Below are 25467 nucleotides of genomic sequence, written 5' to 3' on the forward strand. Positions count from 1 at the left end.
TCTGTTGCAGGATTGCTTCTCTCAGTATTCCTCCCCAGATCACAAGGAAGAGCGCTGATTTATCCACCGCTTCATCAACCTAGCAAATTTTCTAGAGTACCAAGGTTCTATGGATGCAATGCTGATCGAGACATATAAACAGGCAATTGTAATCAATATTAAACACTGTGGTTGAGCAATCTCTGGATACTATTAGAACAATCTAGAACTTGATGGAAACAACAGATAACTCAAAACATTTTATGTCAGATGGGACTGTATAGAGGAAATTGGAAATTCCATATAAACTAACAACTGAGTAGAAATTACTCAGGTGAGGAGGGAGGGGGTACAGTGTCCCAGCACATTTAAGCACGTTGCTAAAGCCCGGAAGTGGGGGAAAATAGGACTGTTTCCACAAAGAAATGAAATATGATTGGAGTAAAGCACATTTGCAAAAGGAGAGAAGCAAAGGGTAGCAAAGATCTGGCTAATTTGTAACCACAGGCCAAATCAGAAAAAGGGCAGCTAAGCCAGGTTTAACAAGTCAGGGTTAGTCACAAAGAGGGCGCCTTTGAAATTGGGCAGCAGTTCTATGTGAGCCTAGTTCTTGCAAGATGTTTCTCTTCTTTAGTCCTTACCCTGCTGCTGATTTGGACCATGGTGAGTTTTCCTTCCAAATGAGGAGTCCTTTAAATTGAGAAAATAGATCACAGTGCTCCAAGTGGAGAAAAGAGTATGTGGGAGATGCTTAGGGGTTTCAAATGACCCCTTAGTGTGGTGGCCATTAGAGGATTGGATATATGGTGGGACTGTTGTAACATGAAACTGGAAAAATAGGTTTAGAGAAACCTTACACAGGGATTCTTTAAAATTGTGGTAAGAAAGGGGGCAGCTCTGATGGCCCAGCAGTTTAGCGCCGCCTTCAGCCCAGGGTGTGATCCTCGAGACCTGGGATCGAGTCCCATGTCAGGCTCCCTGCTTCTCCCTCTGCCTGTGTCTCTGCCTCTCTCTCTCTCTCTCTCTCTCTCTCTCTCTATCTCTCATGAATAAATAAATAAAATCTTAAAATAAATAAATAAAATTGTGGTAAGAAATGCATGAATTAAATTTACCCTATGAACCATTTTTAAGTATACAGTTCAGTGAGGTTATGTAATTTCCCATTGCTTTCAATTTTCTTTGTCTTGCACATCAGAAACGCTGTGCTCATTAAGCAGCAGCCCTTCCTTTCTTCCTCCTCCAGCCCCTGGAAACCCCCATTCTACTTTCTACTTCTGTGAATGTTACTATGTTAGAGTGCTCACATAATTGGAATTATACACTACTTGTCATTTTGTGATTAGCTTATTCCACTTAGCATGATGTCCTCAAGTTTCATCCATGCTGTGATAATGGATTTCCATCCTTTTTAAGGCTAAATAATATTCCACTGTATGTATGTACCACTTTGTGTTTATCCATTTATCTGTCAGGGGATGTTTGTGTTGCTCCCACGTCTTGGCTTTTATGAATAGTGTTGCTATGAAGATGAATTGGTGACTATTTCTTTGAGACCTGGTATTCAGTTCTTTTGGATAAAAACCCATAATTGAGATTGCTAGGTAATGTGGTAGTTCTATTTTTAATTTTTTCAGGACTCTTCATTCTCTTGATCCATGTGGGTCAAGCCATTTTGCAATCTCATCTGTAGTGCACAGTGGTTTCAATTTCTCTATATTCTTACCAGCATTTGTTACTTTCTCAATATTTTTTGATACTAGATATGCAAATATGTGGAAAGTGATATATATTTGCAGTTTTGATTTACATTTCTCTGATGATTAGTGATGTTTAGCATTTTTAAAATATGCTTGTTGACCATTTGTATATCATCTTTGGAGAAATGTCTATTCAAGTCCTTTGCCCATTTAAAAAATCAGATTATTTGATTTTTGTTGTTGAAGTGGAAGAGTTCTTGTTTATACTCTGGATATTAATTGCCTATTAGATATATGATTTGCAAATGTTTCCTCCCATTCTATAGGTTGCTTTTCTCTCTCATTCTCTCTCTCTCTCTCTCTCTTTTTTTTTTTTTTTCCAAATATCTTCTTGGGAGAGATAGAGGGAAAGAGATAGAGCAAGAGAGGTAGAGGGGTAGGGGGAGAGTAGGAGAGAGAATCTTAAGCAGGCTCCACACTCAGCACAGAGCCAGAGTGGGGCTTGATCTCATGACCCTGAGATCATGACCTGAGCCCAAATCAAAAGTTGGATGCTCAACTGACTGACTGAGGCACCTTACTTTTTCTCTCTTCTGTTGTCCTTTCAGACATAAAAGTTTTTCAGTTTGACGTAGCTCTATGATTATCTTTTTTTTTCCTGCAGTTTTATTGTTGTATATGCAAAAGAATTGTTAAGTCCAGTGTTCTGAAGCATTTTCCCCATGTTTTCTTGTAGAAGTTTTATACTTACTTAATTTAAATTTTAAATCTTTAATTTCATGTCTTTATTTTTCAATTAATTTTTGTATATGGTGTCAGATAAGGTTTGACTTCATTTCTTTTACATGCATATATCGAATTTTCCTAACACTATTTGTTGAAGAGACTGTCCTTTCTCAACTGAGCGATCTTAGCATCATTGTGAAAGATTATTTGACCATTTATATGAGGGTTTATTTCCAGGCTCTCTGTAGTATTTCATTAGTATTTGTCTTTATGACTGTTTTGATTATGGTAGCTTTGTAAGATGTTTTCAAATGAGGAAATGTGAATTCCCCAAATTAATTTTCATTCAAAATTGTTTTGGTGATTTGGTGATTTGTTCAGATTTTATAATTCTTCATGACTCAGTCTTGGTAGGTTGTGTTTCCTGGGATATATACATTTCTTCTAGGTTTTCCAAGTTTTTTATTCTTTTATAATCCTTTTAATTTCTGCAGCATTGGTTGTAATGTCCCTTCATTTTATTTCTGATTGGTTATTTGAGTCTATCTTTTTTTTAAGCTAATTAAAGATTTGTCAATTTTGTTAATCTTTTTAAAAAACCTCTTAGTTTCTTATAGTTTTGTTGATTTTTTTTCTCTTTTTAGAATTTTCTATTTTTTCCCTGATTTTTATTGCTTCTGTCCTTCTGCTAGTTTGGGTTAGGTTTGTTCTTCTTTTTCCAGTTTATTGAGGTGTAAAGTCAGGTTGATAATATGAGATCTTTCTTTTTACTAATATACATATTTAACAACTATACAATTCCTTCTTAGCACTGCCTTTCTTGCATTCCATTGTTTTTGGTATGTTGTGTTTCCATTTTCACTTATTCTGAGGTATTTTCTAATTTCCCATGTGATATCTGTTTTGACCCATTTGTTGATTAAAAGTAAGTTGTTTAATTTCCACATATTTGTGTATTTTTCAATTTTCCTTGAGCTATTGATTTTTAGTTTCATTTTATTGTGATCAGAAAATATACTTTGTATGATTTCAACCTTTTTGAATTTATTAGGAGTTGTTTTGTGACTTAACACATAATCTATACTGGAGAATGTTTTACACGCCCTTGAGAAGAATGTATTTTCTGCTGTTGTTGGGTAAAGTATTGTGTAAATGACATTTAAGTTCAGTTGGTTTATAGCATTGTTCAAGTCCTCTAATTCCTCATTGATATTCCGTCTGGCTTTCTATCCATCACTAGCAGAGGGATATTGAAGTCTCCTATGACCATTTTGTTGCTGTCTATTTCTCTCTTCAACTCTATCAAGTTAGCTTCATGTAAGTTTGGAGTTTTTTAGTTTCTTGAATCTATATGAACATTTCTTTCCTCAGATTTGAGAACTTTTGTGGTATCATTTCTTCAGATAAGTTCTTCTCTTGCTTTTATTCTTCTGGGATACTCATAATGTGTATATTGGTTACCTTGATAATATCCCATAAATCCCTTAGTCACTCTTCACTTCTTTATTCTTTTTTGATTTTGTTCTTCTGACTCAATGATTTAAAATTACTTTTCTTCAAGTTTGCAGATTCTTTCTTTTGCCTGATTAAGTCTGATATTAAGCCCTTCTGATGAATTTTTCAGTTTAGGTATTGTCGTTTTTCAGTAACAGAATTTGGTTGATTTTTATAGAATTGATTTCTTTGTTCATATTCTCATTTTGCTCTTCTATTGTTTCCCAGATTTCACTTAGTTTAGTGTCTGTGTTCTTTTTTACCTGGGGCATTTTTATGACACTTATTTTAAATTCCTTACAGATCTGCATTTTTTTAGCATTGGTTTCTGTAGTATCAATTTGTTCCTTTAATTGGGCTATGTTTCTTTGTATGCCTTATAATATTTTTGGCAGGGATTGATGTGGACATTTGAGAAAACAACCTATCTCAGTCTGCATACTGGCTTAACACAGGGGAATCCTTTACCAATCAGCAGACTGGAAGTTCTAGGGTCTTTCAAACCTTTTCTGTTCTGTTGCTGCCTCTCATGTTTGCCTATGGAACTGCAGGCCTAACATGCACACCTCTGTTTCCAGTGGCTTCCAAACCCTGGTGCTGACCCATTAGTGCTGAGTCAGGGGAGATAGAAGCTATTGCCTTGGGCAGCAGTCACATAAGCATGGATGTTGGATTTAGGATCCACTCTTTTGTTTCTGTCACAAGAGAGGACCTTCGGTATGGGAGATTTCCTCCTGGTTGCTCCATGCTGTGCCACATACATGAAGAGGCATGAGGATGTGTCAAAACCTGCAAAATTTCTTACCTCTTTCATTGGAATCCCTTATTGGTTTTACAACAGTCGGGGTATTATAGTTTCTCAACCAATCTTTAAGAGTTCCTACAGAGATATTCTGGTCCATATGTTGTTAACTTAGTGTCTCTGTGGAGGAAAAGATGGCCATAGCTTTCTCATCTGCCTTCTTGCTGATGTCCTCAGACAGACTTTTATACCGTATGTACAAAGCTGAATCTTATTCCTGTGAAAATAAAGGATCGAGAGAAGGTTCTATAAAATGAAGTAAAAAGATGCAATCCTAATTACAGAATGAGAGGTCACTTGGTCAGTTAGTAGAACATCTAACTTGATCTCAGGGTTGTGAATTTAAGCCCTGCATTTGGCTTGGAGCAAACTTAAAAAAAAAAACAGAATGAGAATTCTACCTCCATGCTCAAATTTTGGATATGAACATGAAAGAAATTAAGTGATTTGTCCAAAACGCTTAGTGGCAGAGATAAGTGTGCAACTTCAGGGTTCTTGGTTTTCATATACATTGTATGGTGATCTAAATAATGCTTTGTGTATAGTGATTGTACTAAATAACCTATAAAGTTTAAGAAAACTTTTGAGTTTTTATTACTTATTCAAAACACTGTTAATTATGATGATCATTTATTCAAATTATAAACTATATCTCATATTATTCACATCTCCAGAAATCCCTCTATTGGATCATCTCAGCAGTAGCAGATATTAGATTTTCCATTTTAAAAATGCATCTCTTAGTTTATTTTTAATGACTTCTCTAAGACATTTGGGACTCCCCTTGCTGATATGTTTAATATTCCATAGTGTTCATTAGGAATAACTGAAAGGGGATGCCTGGGTGGCTTAGCGGTTAAGCATTTGCCTTTGGCTCAGGGTGCGATTCTGGAGTCCCGGGATCAAGTCCCACATTGGGGTCCCTGCATGAAGCCTGCTTCTCCTTCTGCCTGTGTCTCTGCCTCTCTCTCTCTCTCTCTCTCTCTCTTTCTGTGTGTGTGTGTGTCTCTCATGAATAAATAAATAAAATCTTTTTTAAAAAAGGAATAACTGAAAGGCATAGGGCTAAAATTCTAAGTGCAGAATTATCATCAGATGATTAGAACTCTAATAACAAATTTAAAAGCCTCCTTTGCATAGGAAAACTAAAAGTACTGAAAATCTTTTATAGACTAGTCACTTCAAGCATCAGAAGTCATTCAGTATAGCGAATAGAGGCTTATAAGGGCAAGCTAGAAAGCAGCCATTTGGAAAAATCCTAACAATCACATGTTAAAGAAATTATATGTTATGTTAACAGTATAATAAGGCTCATTTAAGTTCTGGAAAAGTAATTGAAATATAGGAAAATTGTAACACATGGCAACATATTAGGGATTTTGTTGAATAGAAAGTTTCAAAGGTGTGGCCCTGTTCATCAGAGTAGAGGTAATAGAAAAGAGAGCTCTACACTGATAAGAATCTTCAGAGAAGATTTAGGAGATGAAGCTTGAGCTGGGTTATGAAAGATAGTTTGTATTTAGACACCAAGGAGGAAAGAGTGCTGGCCATTCCAAATACAGAAAGTGAAGTGATTGATAAAGGTATCAATTAAAAATCATTATTGGCCTTGTGAATGATGACATGAGCTCTAGCTTAGTGTGATTGGAGTGTTGGGAAGATATAACGGGATGTATAGTGGGGACAACAGAAAATGTTAAGGCTCAGTGGGAGAACATGATTTTTTTTTTCAAATTTTACAAAGGCCCAAACCTTTATATCAAACAACTTCCCAGAGAACATGGCTAAATCAATTAAGATTTGATGTTGTGCATACACACACACACACACACACACATCTAAATACACACCAAATCAAACACTGATAATGTGGGCACAGGGGTAACAAGGGTTGGCTTACTTAAAATGTTGAAAAAACATCCAATAATAATAAAATAATCAAATGAGAATAGTTGAAGCTTAACCCACATAGTTATGAAAATACTAATATTTATTTTTGTTGTATTTTTGTAGGCTAGATAGCTCTTGTGATCATTCAGAAATCCAAATTATGATTTTGGAAATAGAAATTCAGGAACTTGGATGGATATGAAAATTGTTTTTAATTGTGTCATTGATTTGCATTATGATAAAAATCAATTCTCTTTCCTATATTTTATCTCAATCCATTAATTGGTAGGATTATGTAATCATAACACTATTATTCAGTTTATAATATACAAAATTTCAATGGTTTTATGTGCTGCGGTGTGTTAGGTTTGTAAAACTAAGCCATAGTTATAAATGATGGCACTCGGGCAGCCTGGGTGGCTCAGCGGTTTAGCACTGCCTTCAGCCCAGGGGGTGATCCTGGAGACCTGGGATCCAGTCCCATGTCAGGCTCCCTGCATGGAGCCTGCTTCTCCCTCTGCCTCTCTCTCTCTCTCTCTCTGTGTGTTTCTCATGAACAAATAAATAAAATCTTTAAAAAAAATAAATGATGATACTCTAAAAATATTAAGTATAGGCAATTATTAGTGATGTTATAACTACTCTTCTAAATATGGCATAACAAGTATATTTATCTTGAATGGAGGTTAAGAAATAACACTTATGGGGTGCCTAGCTGTCTCAGTCAGTTAGTCATCCAAGTCTTGGTTTCCACTCAGGTAATGATCTCAGAGTCGTGAGATCGAGCCCCACGTTGAACTCCATGCTGGCTGTGGAGCCAGCTTAAGATTTTCTCTCTCCCTGTCCCTCTGCCCTTCCGCAACCTCTAAAAAAACAAAATAACATTTCTAGCTACATTACAAATGTTTAGTTCCATCTATAGTTAAACATACTGTAGGTGACTGTTGGTAGAAATTTTCTTTTATATGTTATAGTTTATTGAAGAATTTCTTAGTGCTTACTTCATTATATACTTAACAGTACCTCAGCTGGATGTAACTTGGTGTGATTGGGGAAATACAATTACAAACAAAAATCTCCTCCCAAGGCAGAAAATTTCTGCACAAAGGTAGAAGAGAAGGAAAATAATTTTTTTATTGGATAAGCATTAAACTAAAATATGACACACACCATAGACAATCCATCACAAAGTTTTAAAAGTTAGAAAAGGTCTTACTCTTTAATGTAGCCAAGCAGGTGTACCCATTGTGTACATTTTCTGGAGATAAGCAAAACTAGTCCTCAATTAAGAAAACTTGTCAGGACTATTTGTTCATTACAATTTTTTTTTTTTTTTTGTAGTTGAAGTGAACTTCTGTGTTAGTTAATTGACAATATTTATGGGAGAAAATAAACTTTTCATATCTTACGATGATTTTGCATTTTTGAGAGAGGCAGCCTGCAACTGAGATTAGTCTCCTATGCTCCCATGAGACCAGGAAGGAGACCTTTTTCTTGATGATTATATTTCAAAGAGGATGATTTCCACGTATTTGAGAAAGGCAGTCTGAGATTGTGATGCCAGTTAGAGGCTTATTTAGTTTTTAAAAATGATTTACATACATTTCAAAGGGACAGAAGGAATTTACAAGTTTACCAAAGTGTTCTAAAAAAAAGGGAGGGTGGATAGAGTCTTTTCCTTTATCTTTAACAGAGAGAATTAAGCCTCTTATTTTTAATTTTTATTTACCCTTAGCCTACTTAGACATTAAAATTTTGTTTTGCAAGAAATTCATAGCTAGTTTATGGTAAGTACCAGGAAAAGTCAAATCTTACAGTGAAACATTAGTTATATAATGGAACAGAAAGCCTTATGTTATATGTATAAAAATGCTGGTTTCAGAGTCATCTAACTGCTAGCCAAAATTATTTCACACACAGTAGGGTTATTATCACTCAAGTGAAATAAGTATACTTAAAGAACAATGAAAACAGGTATTACTTATACTTCTAAAGACATTTTAACCTAATATATATCCATATTATCTACATTCTTGTCAAAAAATGCGTATTTTAAAATCAAGGGTAGTCTCAGGTAATGATAAAATTGAGTTACTTGATCAACTCTTCCACTAAAAATAACAAAACATGCCCAAAGAAATATATTTTTAAAAACTCATTTTATAAACAACGAGGAGTTAGAAGACAATGGGAGAAAACCAAGACCAAATACGTAAATAAAAACCTGTTAGCAGAGATAAAATACTAAGTCGATTTTTGCCTTGGGAGCATTTGATGATAAAGTTATCTTTGCCTGTGATTTGATACCATGAACATAGTAAGAGAGACAGAAGTTAAGGCCCAGGATCTGACCAAGGCTCAGTCCTGAAGGATTTCCTTTCCTAATTAAGTAGGGAACTCAAAGATCCATGTCTTTAGGATAATGGTATACCAGATGTAATCCCATTCTAGCTGTACCCCAGTTTGACTCCCCAGGGACTTCAGAGATGTCTGACATGCCTCTGAGCAGAACGGAGAACAAACCAGAAGGGAGGAAATGAGAACATAGGGCCAAGGACCTGCCTTTGCATGGACTTTCTGAATACACTTGGCCTGGGATGACCAAGAAATGCCCACACAAGAATTTATTCAGAGGGGATCCATGACTTGTAGTAACTATGCATCTGGCAGAAGCACAAGGGAAGTTTTTGAAAGCAGATTCCTGCATCCTCGGACCAGCGGATACTCACAAAAAATATTTCAAATCCAGTGGCTTTTAATTTTTAAAATATTAACTAATCACATGGAGAAACAAAACACTGTGAATATGAAGTAGCAGTATAAAACAAATTGCAAACCTCAGACATAAATTTTAATATAACTCTGCTTACTCTGCTTAAGTATAAGATGCCAAATGTCAAATCAGCCGCGCATTAGATTTTATAAATGTGACATAGTAGGCTTGAAAATAAGCAAAGATAATTTTTTTAAATGAATATCAAGATAACCTAAATTAAAAACTTCATGGTTATATTAAGAGATTGAAAACAGCAGAATAGGGAATTGGAAACTGGAATAAAGATAAAAATATAAAATTATCCAGATACAGCACAAAGAGAAAAAAGATGGAAAATTCAGAAGAATTCAGAGGCAGAAAAGAAGCACAATTCAAAATTTGGTTCCTAGATCAGCAACAACAGCATCACCTGAGTGGTTGCTTAAAATACAAATATAATTTTTTTTTTTCTTCTTGAAACATGCTTCTAAAGTTGTGGTCCTAAGAAAGCAGCATCAGCATTACTCAGAAACTTACTAGAAATGCAGATTCTCTGGCCCCCACATCAGACCTACTGAATCAGAAACTGTCGATTTTATATCCTACAAAATTTCCATGGATATATACTCCATTTCTATGAGATCATCACAGGGAATGAATAGCTAATGATTCAATCTAATCTATATATGAGAAGTTGAAAGTAAAGATTCTAGAGAGAGATACTGGGTGAGTATTTATTCAAAAAGCTGGTGTAGTTACATTAACATAGAACAAAAATAGATTTCAATTTTAAGTCATAAATCTAGAAACAAAGTTCAATTCACTTGGAACATATAATAATTCTAAGTTTGCATACTTTAATAACATAGGCTCAAGTTTACAAGAATCAAGGTATTGGGTTTTTTGGTAGGAGACAGAATATGATATTTCTACAGAGTTATGAAACATGACACACAATTTATCATCCATCCACTTATTCATTCATCGATCATTCTATAAACACTATATGCCAGGCATCATCCTAAATGTTAGAGACATAAAGATGAACCCATGATTTCTATGAGTAAGGAGTTGTTACTGAATTCTTATTATTATGATTAGCTTTTGGTAAAATATTTAAAAAATCTTAATATTTTAAAAGTCAGATTATTGCCTCTTTCCACTTCCCAGGATCCCCAGTAAATAGTGGCAAAATCTCAAATAATGTCACGTTCTTAGGAGATGGTAACCTATTTAGTGTGCACAGGTATGCATGTGTGAATTTAGGAAAGAAGTTGCCTAAATGGGAATAGAAATCTGTAGGAACAGTTTTCTCTGAGAAGCTGCTAGGCCTCTCAGACTCCAAATGTTAGATATGGTAGAGTCAACTTCTGAAGGGTTTGAAGAGTGTTCTCAAAGACAGATTGGAATGCAGCATGAAAACCTGGTGGTAGCTTTCCATTATCACCTCAAGAAGTGAAGAAGTGATTGTCCTTTTCCATTTGGGTATTTTTTCCTGCTTTGTTGAAGATTGATTGATGATAGAGTTGTGGAATATCCAATGGGAAGAAGACAATCTCTTCAACAAATGGTGTTGGGAAAACTGGAAGCTGCATGCAAAACGATGAAACGGACTCACAGACATAAATTCAGAATGGATGAAAGACCTACATATGAGACAGGAAACCATCAAAACCCTAGAGGAGAATGCAGGCAGTAACCTTTTTGACATCAGACATAGCAACATCTTACTAGATATCAAAGGGGAAAAAAATAAACTATTGAGATTTCATCAAAATAAAAAGCTTCCACACAGTGAAGGAAACAATCAACAAAACTAAAAGGCGACCTATGGAATGGGAGAAGATATTTGTAAATGACATATCTGATAAAGGTTTAGTATCCAAAATATATAAAAAACTTATCAAACTCCACACACCCCAAACCAGGTTAAAAAATGGGCAGAAGATAGGAGTAGACATTTTTCTAAAGACATACAGGTGACCAACAGACACGTTAGAGATACTCAATAATACTGATTACCCAGGCAATACAAATCAAAACTACAATGAGGTATCATCTCATACCTGTCAGAATGGCTAAAATCACCAACATAAGAAACTACAGGTGTTGGTGAGGATGTGGAGAAAGGGGAACATTGTGCACCGTTGGTGGGAGTGCAAATTGGGGCAGTTACTGTGGAAAACAGTATGAAATTTCCTCAAAAATTTAAAAATAGAACTACCCAATGATCCAGCAATTTCACTACTAGGTATGGACCCAACAAGTACAAAAATACTGTTTCAAAGGGATACATACACCTCTATGTTTATAGCGGTATTATCTACAATAGCCAAATTATGAAAGCAGCCCAAAAGTTCACTGATAGATGAATGGATAAAGAATATATATAATGGAATATTACCCAGCCATAAACAAGAATGAATTCTTGCCATTTGGAATAATATGGATGGAGCCACAGAGTATTTTGCTAAGTGAAATATATCAGAGAAAGACAAATACCATATGATTTTACTCATATGTGGAATTTAAGAAACAAAACAAATGAGCAAAGGAGAGGAGAGAGAGGAGAGAGAGAGAGAGAGGCAAAATAAGAAACAGACGCTGAATTATAGAGAACAAACTGATGGTTACAGAGAGGAGGTGGTGGTGGGGGGATGGGTGAAATAGGTGATGGGGATTAAGGAGTGCACCTGTTGTGATGAGCACTGGGTGATGTGTGGAGGTGTTGAATCACTACATTGTACACCTGAAACTAATATTACACTAGCTGGAATGTAAATGAAAACTTTAAAAAAAAAGAAGTTGGGTATATACCCTGAAAAATGAAATTCAGTGAAACAGCAGACCTATATGTAGTCCAATCTGCTACTTCTCCTAAGTGAAGTACTAGCAACAACACACTAGCAAGTAGTGTTTCTATTTAGGTCAAATAGATAGGTCTTGCTTTCAGGAGCAGTCCTAGTTTCTTATAGTGTGTGTGTGTGTGTTTATAAGCAATACAATCCCAGTGTGACTATTGACTTGATACAACATAAGGATATACGCCGTTCCCATCCAATTTATACCTTACTCCAAAAGTGACTGCTTATTGGTTTCCTTCCTGCAAAAATAAGCAAATACACAGATATATTATTAGTACTCTCACCTTTTTTTACACCAAATGTTGTATACCACATATGTGGCTCTGCTCTTTGTTTTCTTCTCTCAGGATGCATTTTAAAGATCTTTCTATAACTGAACATAGGTTTCTCATTCTTTTCTATGGTTTCATGATGTTCCATCATGTCAAAATACTACTATTTTGTTCACTCGTGCCCTATTGATGGCTTTTTGTTCCCAATATTATTCTGCTATAAACAATTCTGCAACCGAAAACTTCTGTAAAATACAACAGGTACATTTCCTTAAAAGTAGTTGCAAGGTGTCAAAAAAATTATGACTTAGGTAGAGAGAGACTTTATTCAAAACAATTGTTGCAAATATTGCTATTGCAATAAGGGGAAAGAGGTTATTACAATATGGAGAATGCCGTAATCAAAAGATATGCAAGCAACTCAAAGGGCAGGCAGGAAGTGTTATTCTTTTATACGCAGAGGTAAATACGGGGGAAAGCACCCAGTCTTTTGTCATCAAGTATGATGTTAGCTGTAAGATTTTTGTAGATACCTTTTATCAGGTTGATAAAAGTCCTTTCTATTCCTAGTTTCTTGAGTGCTTTTATCATAAAAGGTTGGATTTTGTCAAATACTTCCCTTCATCTATTGAAATGATCAGATAGCTTTTATATTTTATTCTATTAATATGGTATATTACATTAGTCTATTTTTTGGTAATTAAACTGACCTTGAATTCCTGATATAAATCTCACCATAGTATATGATTCTTTTTTACATGCTGATGGATTCAGTTTGTTAGAATTTTTGAATCCATATTTATAAGAAACATTGATCTACGGTTTTCTATCTTTGTCAGGTCTGGTTTTATCAAATGACTTGGGAAGTGTTCCTTCCTCTTCCATTTTTTGGGAAAGCCTACAAAGAATTGGTATTAATTCTTTTCTAAGTATCCTGGTAGAGTCTACCAGTGAATTCATCTGCCTGAGTTTTGTTCTGTGGATTTGTTGCTTTGTGGTCATTTTTGATTACTAAATAATCTCTTTACTTGTAAATCTATTTGTATTGTCTATTTCTTCTCTGGTCAGTTGGGTGGTTTGTGTCTTTCTAAGAATATGTCCGTTTCATATAAGTTACACAATGTGTTGGCTTACAATTATTCCCAGTATCCCTTTTAAAAAATTATTTATGTACCTTCTTTTATTCTAATTCTAGAAATTTGAATTTTCTCCTTTTTTTGGTCAATCTACTTAATGCTTTGTCAATTTTATTGATTTTCAAGGAAACTTTGGGTTTAAAACAATTTTCTCTGTTGCTTTTCTGTTCTCTATTTCATTAATTTCACTTCTAATCTTTATTATTTCCTTCTGTCTACTTGTTTCAGGTTATATTTTCTCTTCCTTATCCAGTGTCTTATGATGGAAGGTTAAGTTCTTGATTTGGGATCTTCTCCATTCCTCCACCTCATCTTTTAATATGGGCACATACAGCTATATTAAATTCCTCTAAGAACTGCTTCAGCTGTGTCCCATAAGCTCTGATAGGCTGTGTCTTTAATTTCATTTGTTTCAAAGTCTTTTCTAATTTTTCTTTTGGTGGCCTGTTTGACCTATTGGTTATTTATGAATGTGTGGCTTAATTTTCATGTTTTTGTGAATTTGCCAAATTTCACCTATTTGAAATTTTATTTCACTGTGGTTCAGAGAACATACTTTATATTCACTACCATATTCAAATAAATAATGGCTGAAAATGTCACAAATTTATCAGTAAACATTAATTTACATATTTAAGAAATAGCAAACTCCAAACAATACAAAGAGATCCACAAGCCTACATATCTCAGTAAAAATGCTAAAAGATAAAGACCAAAGAGAGAACCTTGAAAGCAGTGAAAGGAAAACAAATCATCACTTACAAGGGATTGAGAACAAAATAAAGGCATTACTATGAAAACAAAAACTGGGAAAAGTTGTAGAATAGCTAAGCAGAAGATCAAAAAAGAAGTAGAAGACTAGAAGAACACTACACAACCAGCTAGATCTAACAGACATCCATAGAACAGTATATTCAGCCACAGGAAAATAGATCTTTTGGGCACGTGTACTATTCACCAGGGTAGACTATCTGCTAGGCCTTAAAACAAACCTCAGTACATGTAAACATGGCATTGGCTTTTTGCCTAGGAGGATTGCATGGCTTCCATTTGTTCGTGTTCTCTTGTTTAGTATTGCTTTAAAAATGTCCTCATTTATAATTTACATGTTTCTTGTTAATCTTTTTCCTCAATATTTTATGTTTGGGGTTGTCACTGTAAACAGTCTTTTCTCCCTTTATGTCCTCTTTTAAACATTTCCTTTCTGGGATGCCTGGGTGGCTCCGTGGTGGAGCATCTGTCTTTGGCTCAGGTTGTGATCCTGGGGTCCAGGATTGAGTCTCATATCGGGCTCCTTGTGAGGAGCCTGCTTCTCCCTCTGCCTATGTCTCTGCTTCTCTCTTTGTGTCTCTTATGAATAAAAAAATAAATCTTTAAAAAATATTTTCTGTACTCTTTTAGTAATATTTTTTCAATATATTCTTACCTTTTCTGGGGTACAGTCATCTTCTGAAACTAGAAATTTCTAATTAAGTTCTCATTTCTAACTGTATTGGCTCATTGCTACAGTACAGTGTTAAATAGTATAGGTAATACAGAATGACTTTTCTGTATTTTGGATGTAAATGCCTCCACTATTTTATACATACATATATACATACATAATATATACAAAATTACATGTAAATACAGAAATAATTTTAAAGTTTTCTATTTTCCCTATATCATTGAATGATTTATATACAGAATGGGTTTTCAATTTCATCAAATACCTTTTCAGTATCTGTAAAGATAGTCACATAATTTTGTGTTAGCTTTATCAGTAAGGAAAATCATATTTTTTACTTTCATTTTTTTTTCAATATTTTATTTATTTTGAGAGAGAGAGAAAATCCCAAGCAGACTTCATGCTGAGTGCAGAGCCCATTGCAGGGCTCAATCCCACAACTTCGAAATCGTGACCTGAGCTGAAATCAAGAGTTGGTTGCTTAACTGACTGAGCCACATAGGTGCCCTACTTTTCTTGATATCGGCTCATCCTTGAAATCTGAGAATAGCTTCTAAACACTGATGATTTTATTTTTTAACATCACGCTGATTTTTGCTCAGAAATATTTAGTGTTTTTGCATCAATATTTATGATTAGTTTATCACTCCTTTTGTGTGTGAGAATCTTACCTAAAACTTAACAACTATAAAACAACAACCAAATACACATGCACACTCACACCTGTTTAAAAAAATAATTCAAAAAACTGATTTCTCGGTAAGGGCCAAGGAATGGAACACAGCGATGTTATGTTACTTTGAGACTTCATTTTGGGAGGGGTTCTGCAAAGGGAAGTTGAGAACCTACTTTGGAATGGATGGCAAGGAAATGGATTGGAGTTTGAAACTTGTCGGATAGAGAAAGGGAAGAGAGAAGAACAGGGTCTTGGTTTAACAAGACTAAGGGTGTCTAGCCTGAAGGAAAATTCTCAGTAGGTGTGATAACTGGGAAGAACTGATGTACCTTGCATAGCTTTAATTCAATTAATTCCCTCTGCCCCAAGCAGCACTCCCTCCTCCATGGTGCCTAATCTTTCCTGATCTGCTGATGCAGCAGCCTGGCTTTCGTTATGTAGTAAACTAAGGGCAAGGAAGTGGCTAGAAGTATAGACCCTCCACTAGAGCCACTTTGGCAGGAGTGCTACCTTGAAGAATTTGAGGGCAAGACCAGGCATGAAATGGAGCCTGGGACCGAAAGGACACACTTGGGAGTTAGGAGTTAGGAGTAGGCCTGTGAACTGGCTTAGGAATGGTGTGAAACAGACCCTCTTATCTTGAGATGCTATAGGAAGGTGACACTCGAAAGGTGAAGAGGCAGAAATGTAGCAGTATGATAATCAGGCTTCTCCTGAGTAGCATTTAAACTTGGAATGTCACATTCATATGCATAATTTCATTTGAACTTTATAGGGATTTGGTGTGTTAGGTAGAGCAAGCCATATCATTATTTTCTAGATGAATATTGTGAGAGGCATGTTCCTCGCCCAAGGTCGCACAACTAGTAAGAGGTGGAATCAGGTTATATCTAGGTCTCCTGAACATCTTCAGTTTATTCTTTGTAACGATTTAGGTGTACATAAACCACGCCTGCCTGAGACAATTCTTCTGCAATCGCCTTTGCCTCTAGCCTGAAGTGGAATGTGTTTGGCAGTATTATCATTAAATTAATACAATTCTTTGAGACCCTCCTAGTGGTTATTGAGCACTGCCAGCTAAACACCTAAATTAAGGAGGGGAATTTGTCTACAAGAAAGAAGTTGGATTTTGATTTACTAAGACTCTGATTACACTTAGAATGCCATTTCTGTGCAAATCTAATGCCCTTCAAGTTATTTTCAACTGCAATCAAAATATATTTGTATGCTTTCTTGTTTTGAAAAATGATGACACTGCTAAAAAGTAATTAAGTGAAGATCTCTGATCATTGCCAGTTTGAAAGGTGTGGATCAAAGTACACTTCTTTAGAGAAAGTAAGTTGCTCAATCATTCAGTAAGCTGAACTTTAAAATGTACTGCTAGTAGTCTGTGAATATAAAGCTATGCATGGATGACACCTTAGATTTCCACTTGGCCGCTTGCAAAGATTAATGACCAATGTCGCAGCCATGAAAGAAAAATCGTACTGATTCTGGATAAATGCACAGCACACCATATAGTTTCCCTAAATAGCACTTAAGTTTTTTTTCTTCTTGTGTAAAGCTATATTTTTAATCCTCCCAATAAATGAGAGCATATTCTAGACTCTCAAAGACTGTATCAAAAATACAATGTGCTCTTACATTATATTTTGTCGCAGTAAGCCCCATCCTCCTTTTTAAATTGGGATTAACATCTTGCATCCCAAAATCCTTTACTATTTACAATGGGCAATTTTTGACAAATGTAGTCTTGACCTATTATCACAAACAATCCTAGAGTGCAAGGTTTAAACTTTCTAAGTTCCGAAGAATAGGGGTACTCAAAAGCTTTTTAGGCCTTTGTGAAGACTAAGCACCATCCCCTGAAACCTACCAGTCTTTGGCGTGGTATAGTCTTATGAATGACATAAGGCTTTACGGTGAATTGCCTGTTCAATTACCTTTATATAATCCGACCCTCAATTGCTAGCTCTACAAGACTTCCTACAATTAAAATAAAGTTCTTCTATGTTTATATATTGGACTATAGCAGTAGGCTTTAGCCAGTGATGTAGCTGGTCCAAATGATGCAAACTAAGTTCTGCCTGTCAATAACTGAACTATTGGAGGTTTCCAAAGAGCAGGATCTACAGTAACATACTCTCCTAATTTTCTGTTGATGGCCCAACTAGACTATTGCATGCTAATGTAACTCTAAAGGAGACCACACGGCTGAAATAACATTTTCATTCTATGCTAGGAAATGAAGAGATTTTAAGTAGTTCTCCTTATTTATTCTTGAATTAACTTTTCTTCCTCAAGGAAATTTCACCCGCATTCAATAAACTCCATATTATAGTTGATTTACTTAAATCAACTCCCATTGTTGCTAACCATAATGAAATATTTTGAAACAACTGCTGCAAAACGAGTATAATTGCTCATTTTCATACAATATTCTTTTATTTTTAATGAAAAATTTAAAATCTATTAAGTTTATATGTGAATTAATAGTAAGGCTCTCGAAGACAGGAACTTTTTTGGAAAGTTTCTTGTAATGCTTATGGGGCTTAGAACGGCATTTTGCATTTGAGCTCATTGAACACTGTGGAGCAGACCCACATCATATCTGTGTATGCTGAGCCACAGAAACGAATCCACCTTTAAAACATAATCCTTTTTTTCTGACATTGCTCCACAGGAGGGACTCCTCAGCAGGATTCATGCATTTATAGCCAAATCATTCTCAACACAAAAATAAAAATGAGTGTCCATTCTCGAATTACTTTCAGGACAAAAACTGCTTCTTATTGTGTGAAAAAAAAAAATGTGTGTGTATTTTTCTTCCTTTCTCCCTTCCTTCCTTTGTCCCTTCTTCCTCCCCTCCCCTTCCCTCCCCTCTCCTCCCCTTCCCTTCCTTCCCCTTCCCTTCTCTTCCCTCCCTTCCCCTCCCCTTCCCTTCCCTCCTCTCCCCTCCCCTCTCCTCTCCTCTCCTCTAATTTGAAAATGATTTGTCTTTAAAATTATTTCTTCTTCTCTTATGGTTGATATTTGTACTTAGAATGAGCCAGTAAAAAAAAATCTAACTTTTATTTTTTAAAAAATTTTATTTATTTATTCATGAGAGACACACAGAGGGAGGCAGAGACACAGGCAAAGGGAGAAGCAGGCTCCTCAAGGGGTGCCTGATGTGGGACTCAATTCTAGGACTCCAGGCCCACACCCTGAGCTGAAGGCAGATGCTCAACTGCTAAGCCACTGAGGTGTCCCAAAATCTAACATTTAAAATAATGCACCACTTCAGTGAATTGGGGTTCCAATAACTATAAAATGAAGAAAAGCAAAACTCCTTTCAAGAAGGGGTTGAGGCAAGGATTTTCTTACAAGGAAGTTTTGCAATAAAGAGAGGAGACAGTTGTGTCACAACCAGAAAAGGCCCATTAGTACAAATAAATATTTTTGACGGAGAAGAAAACAAAATTCTCGTGTCACATTTTGAAGAATGATTTTTACTTTTCATTGAAATAAGAATGTGTTTTTTTAAAGGCAACTACTCAGAACTCTCTCAATTAAGGAATAAGATTTCACTATTTTATTTATTGTCATCATTTTACCTAAAGACACATAAACTTTTATCTCCTCCTGTGCTGTCATTCCCTGCTAGACCAGTGCAACCATCCACAGGTAGTGAAGACTTTCATCCTAGAGGATTGGCTTCTGAGCTTACCTGAAACAGACCTGCTGGTAGAATCTTGAGCCCAATTCACTTTGCCAGTAGATCAGGAGGCAATTTGCTTCCCTAGGAAAATGCACCTCAGGAATCTCTGTGCCCCTCTGTGCCCACTGACTCTCACCAAACTGTCACCAGTTTGTCCTGGCCATGGACTGCTGCATGGTTTTCAACAGTCTTCTAGTTTCATGGACCTGGTACCACTGTAGCTGGTACCCTGATCATTCTTCCCATTCTTGCTGGCAACTTTTCCCAGAGCAAGACCTTAGGGTCCTAGGCCAGCCAGTAGCTGGAGTCCTACTCCTAACTCAGTAAATTGTATGGAAACCTATCATCTCATTTATTAAATATTTTAAGCATTATGACAACACACTCTCACTGATAAATTCCACATGGAGATAGGACTTTCTGAATATGGCCAACAACTTGGATTTTTATTTTGGTTTTTGTTTTAGGTTCATGATGCAAGGTTGGAAGCACAGAGCACCTCATAGAAAGGACTCCCTTTGGCTATCTTGGTACCATCTCCTTCATGGGGTGTGGGAGTGAGTTGATACCCAAGTTAGAATTCCTAATCCTAGACAGAGGCTGTTGTGGTGGGCTGATTTACAACTGTAAGAGCAAAGTGGGTCAACTGTAGGACATGCTGTTGTGCTATGAATGTCAATATTTAATATTTAAATAGAAGAGGAGAAGAACCAATAAGTTATGTAAGAAGGGTTTGTTGTCAGACTTTTCTTTTATCTTATTACCTTTGATCTTTTTACTAATAGGAACAAAAAATCAAAAACCTGGAAAACCATTTTTATTTCTCTAACATTATATGGATCAAGAGTATGTGTCATTTATGAAAAATGCTGTTTACATGTAACTATGACTTCTTTTTTAAAAGATCTTATTTATTTATTCATGAGAGAGACACAGAAAGAGAGAAAGGCAGAGACACAGGCAGAGGGATACAGGACTCCATCCCAGGACCCCAGGATTAAGACCTGAGCCGAGGGATCCCTGGGTGGCGCAGCGGTTTGGCGCCTGCCTTTGGCCCAGGGCGCGATCCTGGAGACCCAGGATCGAATCCCACATCAGGCTCCCGGTGCATGGAGCCTGCTTCTCCCTCTGCCTGTGTCTCTGCCTCTCTCTCTCTCTCTCTCTGTGACTATCATAAATAAATAAAAATTAAAAAAAAAAAAAAAAAAAAAAAAAGACCTGAGCCGAAGGCAGATGCTCAACCAAGCCACCCAGGTGTCCCCATAACCACCACTTCTAACAACGAGTAACGCTTGCAGTGGTAACTGTGTATCAGGCACTATTCTAATTGTTCTCCACATAATTAGCTCATTTTGTCTTCACAAAAATCTATCAATTAGGCACAACCCAATTTTACAGATGAAAAAGGAGAGGCACAATAAAGGGCATATTTCTTTCTTTCTTTTTTTTTTAAGATTTTATTTATTTATTTGAGAGAGAATGAGCAGGAGCAGGGGGGAGGGACAAAGGGAGAGGGAGAGCAGATTCCTCACTGAACAGGGAGCCTGAAGCAGGCTCAATCCCAAGACCCTGAGATCATGCCCTGACCCAAGGCAGACACTTAATGGACTGAGCTACCCAGGACCCTTGGGCAGGGGGTATATTTCTTATAGTTGTACAACTGTTAAGTAGGGAGGAAGGGTTTTGGTTAGAGTGCACAAACAAGGATCATACTTAGGAATATGTTGCACTACCTCTTTGGGGTAAATTCCTTTTGAATTTAGTCCATTGGGATTTTATAATCTTTATTCTCAGCTATAAGATATTCATTCTCATAACAGGAAGGCATGCTCTTGAAGCTGTATCAGCAGATGATGGGACATCTAGCTGGTAGCAGGAAAAAAGATTTCATTGCTATTTCTTATCACTGTGATAGAAGCAAGAAAGCAACAAAAGTTGTTGCACAGAGATGCCTGGCTGGCTCAGTCAGTAGAACACGTGACCCTTGATCTTGGGATTGTGAGCTCAAGCCCCACACTGGGTGTAGAGATTACTTAAAAATACAATCTTGAATAACAACAAAAGATTGTCGCACAAATCATCTTTAATTGAAGTCAAAGCCTCTGATGAAATGCACTTTTTGGTCTTTGAGGCCCAAAGTTAGCAATAAATGGGGATAAACTCTTAATACACTCAAAATAATTATGTTGAGCAAAAGGACGTTGAGTAAATTGTTGGTACACATGCAACCATTGATACTTGCAAAATAATTATGGCAAGTAAAAGAACCCAGACAAAGAAGTGAGCTTACTGCATGATTCAATTCACATAAATTAAATTCATATAAAAATTTTAGAAATGGCAAATTACTCTATAGTGACAGAAAGCAAATCACTATCTGGTGACAAGGTGACTGGAGAACAGTGGAGGGGATGTGGGAAAAGGATTGCCAAGGAGCATAAGGAAACTTTTTGGAACGATGCATGTTTGTTATCATGGATGCATATGCCAAACTCACAAGACTGTGTAATTTGAATATGTGTAATTTGTCATATATTAATAATACCTCCATAAATATGTTAAAAACATTTTAAGAAGTGAAGATATTGAACTCATTGGCCAGAATGGTACAGGTTTTCCTGACTCACCTGAATCAGAGCTGATTCCTTGCCACTTAGGGACGCTATGGGGGCAATGTCAGGGGGATAGTCTCTCCAGCGAAAGGGCTTTCTAAACTGCTCGAAATCTTCATGGTTTTTAGGAACAGCTAGGGAACAGGTAAGGGAAGATTTCTGGTCTCATGACTGCCTTATGGCTCTTATGACTAGCTCCATTCATGTTCCATAACCTCTTCAAACAGTCCACTCCTTTATGTGACAGTTCTGGCTAGATGTGCTCTGCTGGATTACTCCTGGTATTAACAATGAGTACACACTGTGTATACAGTATAAATGGGCCAATACAACACGGTCCGTTGGTTCTTAATGCTCTATGTCTAGCTGTAATAGGTTCTTAGCAGTAAAACCTCTGCAAATGATTTGTATCATATCATTTTTGCTTATTGCACAAGTGTAAGCTTCCTGTATTTATTTTGTATACTTAGGTGTCCAACTCGGGTCAGCAGGTTTTTTCGTTTTTAACCACAAGGAGGAGAGCATCTTAATTTTATTGGTGTTGTTAATGCTATTAACAGCTGTTGTGACCATAGCTTTTATGAGAATAAATGCTTCCTGACAAAAATTTGCTGATTAGCATACTCTGGAGAAACGCTACACCAGATCAAACTAAACTAAATTTGTCTCTTGTTTGATACAATATCTCCTCTGCAGGCTTATTTAGATGTTTGGATGTCAGGACAGTCTCTTGTTTTTGGTAGTAAGTATCCTGTTCAAGCAATCTTAGTCAAAACTTCCATACAATTAAACTTAATACCTATTAGTCCTTAACGCATGCAAAAATACACATAGGAAAATGGGAATGTGCTACATGTTGGAAAACTGACAAATGCAACTTTTATCTCTATTATCTTTGGTCATTCTTTCCAAGGCAGAAAACTGGGTCAGGTATCTATCCTTCCCACAGCTTTATATTGCTCTTTATTGTTTTCTTGACTTCATGGCACATCAAATTATCCGTTATTGTAAAAATGGCAAGTCTGTGTACATATTTTTTTTTCAGCAGGTATAAGAAAAATGTTATTCGTATCTATTTTTCTTCTAATTCTGGCAAACATAAAAAGCACCTCATTGAATGTGGAGCATTTCTTTATGCCTTGTGTATCGTTAGCTGTCCTTGAAATTTTGTTTCCCTTTCTTTACTTTTGGAAGCTACTAGCGATGTTATTTCTGAAATATTGCTCATGATTTATTTTTCAAACCTATTGTGAAAAGTCATGTCATTGTGTGCACTTTATGCATTAGGAAAAGGGATTTCAAGATGGGATATTCATAAGGTACTCCATAATAAATTTTCTCTTACTAAAAAATCAATTCATCAAATGTAGAGTATTATTTTAAGTACATAAATAAAATTAAGCCCCAAATGAGCACTTCCAATATAGTATAAATTAAGACCTGCTGACAATGAAGGGATGATTAAAATACAGCTAATAAAGTGCAAATATCTGAATAGGAATACAAAAACGAAAGGAAGTAGAAAAATTAACATATTATGAAAAGACAGAAGTTAAGGGTAGAACATTCCAGAGAGATCCCTGGTGAGTGCTAACTAGTAAACCAGATGAATGTAAGGTTTTTGAGGATTGCAATAGACAGTCACCAAAGAATAATGAGTCATTGTCTCTTGGTACCTCTGTCACTCCCTGAGTTTGAGTAAAGTACTTTTGGAACTGGAATCAACTTTTTAATGCATGGAAACCTCATTAGAGCAATGTTTACTATTCAAAAGTGTTTTCAAATGAAATGGGACTTTCTTGGCTTCTTCCAATGGGATTTAAGTAAGGAAGAAGTGGGGGGCTTTTATTAAGAAACATTATGACATATTAAACTATCCCAGTATATATACCTCAAGTACAGCTATATTCAATATAAAGTAGAAGGTAGTAAATTACATCTTTATAATGTGAAACAATACAAAATTGCCTGAAAATATCAAATGTCTCAACATAGAAGTACCAGTTTTGAAAGACATATACTTTTCATCATGTGTTTTTAAAATGTCACTTGACCTAACAATCCCCCAAAGAAGGCAACTACGGAATAAACCTTGTAGAACAAATAACTGTAAGGAATTCTGAGCTGACAGTTAATTTATTAAATGGTCTTTTCTGTGTTATAGAATATAAATGACAATAATACACCCACACACTAATTCTTGACTTTATAATTTATTATTCGTATTGTACAATAGTCATGTTCTTGCTTTAAATGTCTTGCAAAGTAATGATCTTTTGAATGGGAGTGTTGTCTTTCTAGACCCGGGTGAAGGGAATCATTTTATTAGAACACAACCTTTGTTATTTGTAAATGTGATTCCATTTCTTGTTAATCCCTTCAAGAGGCTTATTGTCTCTATTAATGTCCTTTGGCAATTTTTTTCACCTCTGAAAATCTCTTCCTTAACATAGCCTAAAGTAATTCAGTTTTAAGTATTCAAATACTTAAACTTTAATGGCAAAATACTTGGAACCCTTTGGAAATCATTTTCAATAAACCACATTTTCCTAATACTTAATGGTTATTGATGTTAAAATACCATACCATGCCATTAATAAGAGATCATAAATAAAAGCACTTACAGAGGAAGTAGAAATAAAATTAGAAAGGGGTTTCAGTAGGAATTACTGACTAAAAATAATATCTTCTTAAACTACATCAGAATTTCCAGTGAAAGATCAGATTTCCTGTTACTGAAATTGTTGAATATGTGAAAGAAGCACTTTGTCAGAAGGTTCAGGAGCAAAGGACAGAGGTAGGGGTGTGCAACTCTGACACTTAAACAAATCCATCACTAGGGCCCCTGCCCTTCTTTCTTACTGCCATGCATCTTGGACCATGCTTACCTCTCCCGTCTCATCTCAAATTATCTTCCTCTTTTTTCTTTTGTTGAAGAAATAAGTGCAATCTGTAATCTCTAGTATTTAAATCCATTGCAATAGTCCTAAAATATAGGACATTTTATAAAGGGTTGCTCTGTAAATCTAAGGTGCCAGATTACACATCTTCTCCATTAATACCCTTATCATTTGAATAGAGCTCAATGTGTTCAGAATGTGACAGAAAGCATGTTTGAGGGGATATAACTGGGTCTTTACTGCATTTATTTTTTAGGTCTCAAGAGTAAATGGAACACTTTCTAGATGTCTTTTGAGATCTAGGGAGCCCCCAAATTAAATTTATGAGTATAATTCACTCATTTGGAGATAATTAAGCATAATTAGTCATTGAGTTTTCTTCTGTTATTTTTTCCCTTTTGTACTGAACAGTGTTAGAACACCAAGGTAGCTGCAGGAGGAGTTTGCACTGGCCTGGACCACTGTGAGGAAGTGTTTCAAAAGTACAAGTCATGACCTGTTACTAAGACTCAAT

At 35.9% G+C, this 25467-nt stretch overlaps 1 long non-coding RNA gene across 1 annotated transcript in view; it reads right to left on the reverse strand.

Annotated features, from left to right (window-relative positions):
• Positions 1-25467, reverse strand: part of LOC144284088 (uncharacterized) — a 69828-nt gene that overhangs the window by 22640 nt on the left and 21721 nt on the right. Inside the window, exon 2 of the long non-coding RNA XR_013352529.1 lies at positions 12415-12449. This is a non-coding gene — a long non-coding RNA (uncharacterized LOC144284088). The remainder of the gene's footprint in view (positions 1-12414; positions 12450-25467) is intronic.

This window comes from Canis aureus, chromosome 15 (genome assembly GCF_053574225.1).
Source record: "Canis aureus isolate CA01 chromosome 15, VMU_Caureus_v.1.0, whole genome shotgun sequence".
In the NCBI taxonomy this organism is placed as follows: Eukaryota; Metazoa; Chordata; class Mammalia; order Carnivora; family Canidae; genus Canis; species Canis aureus.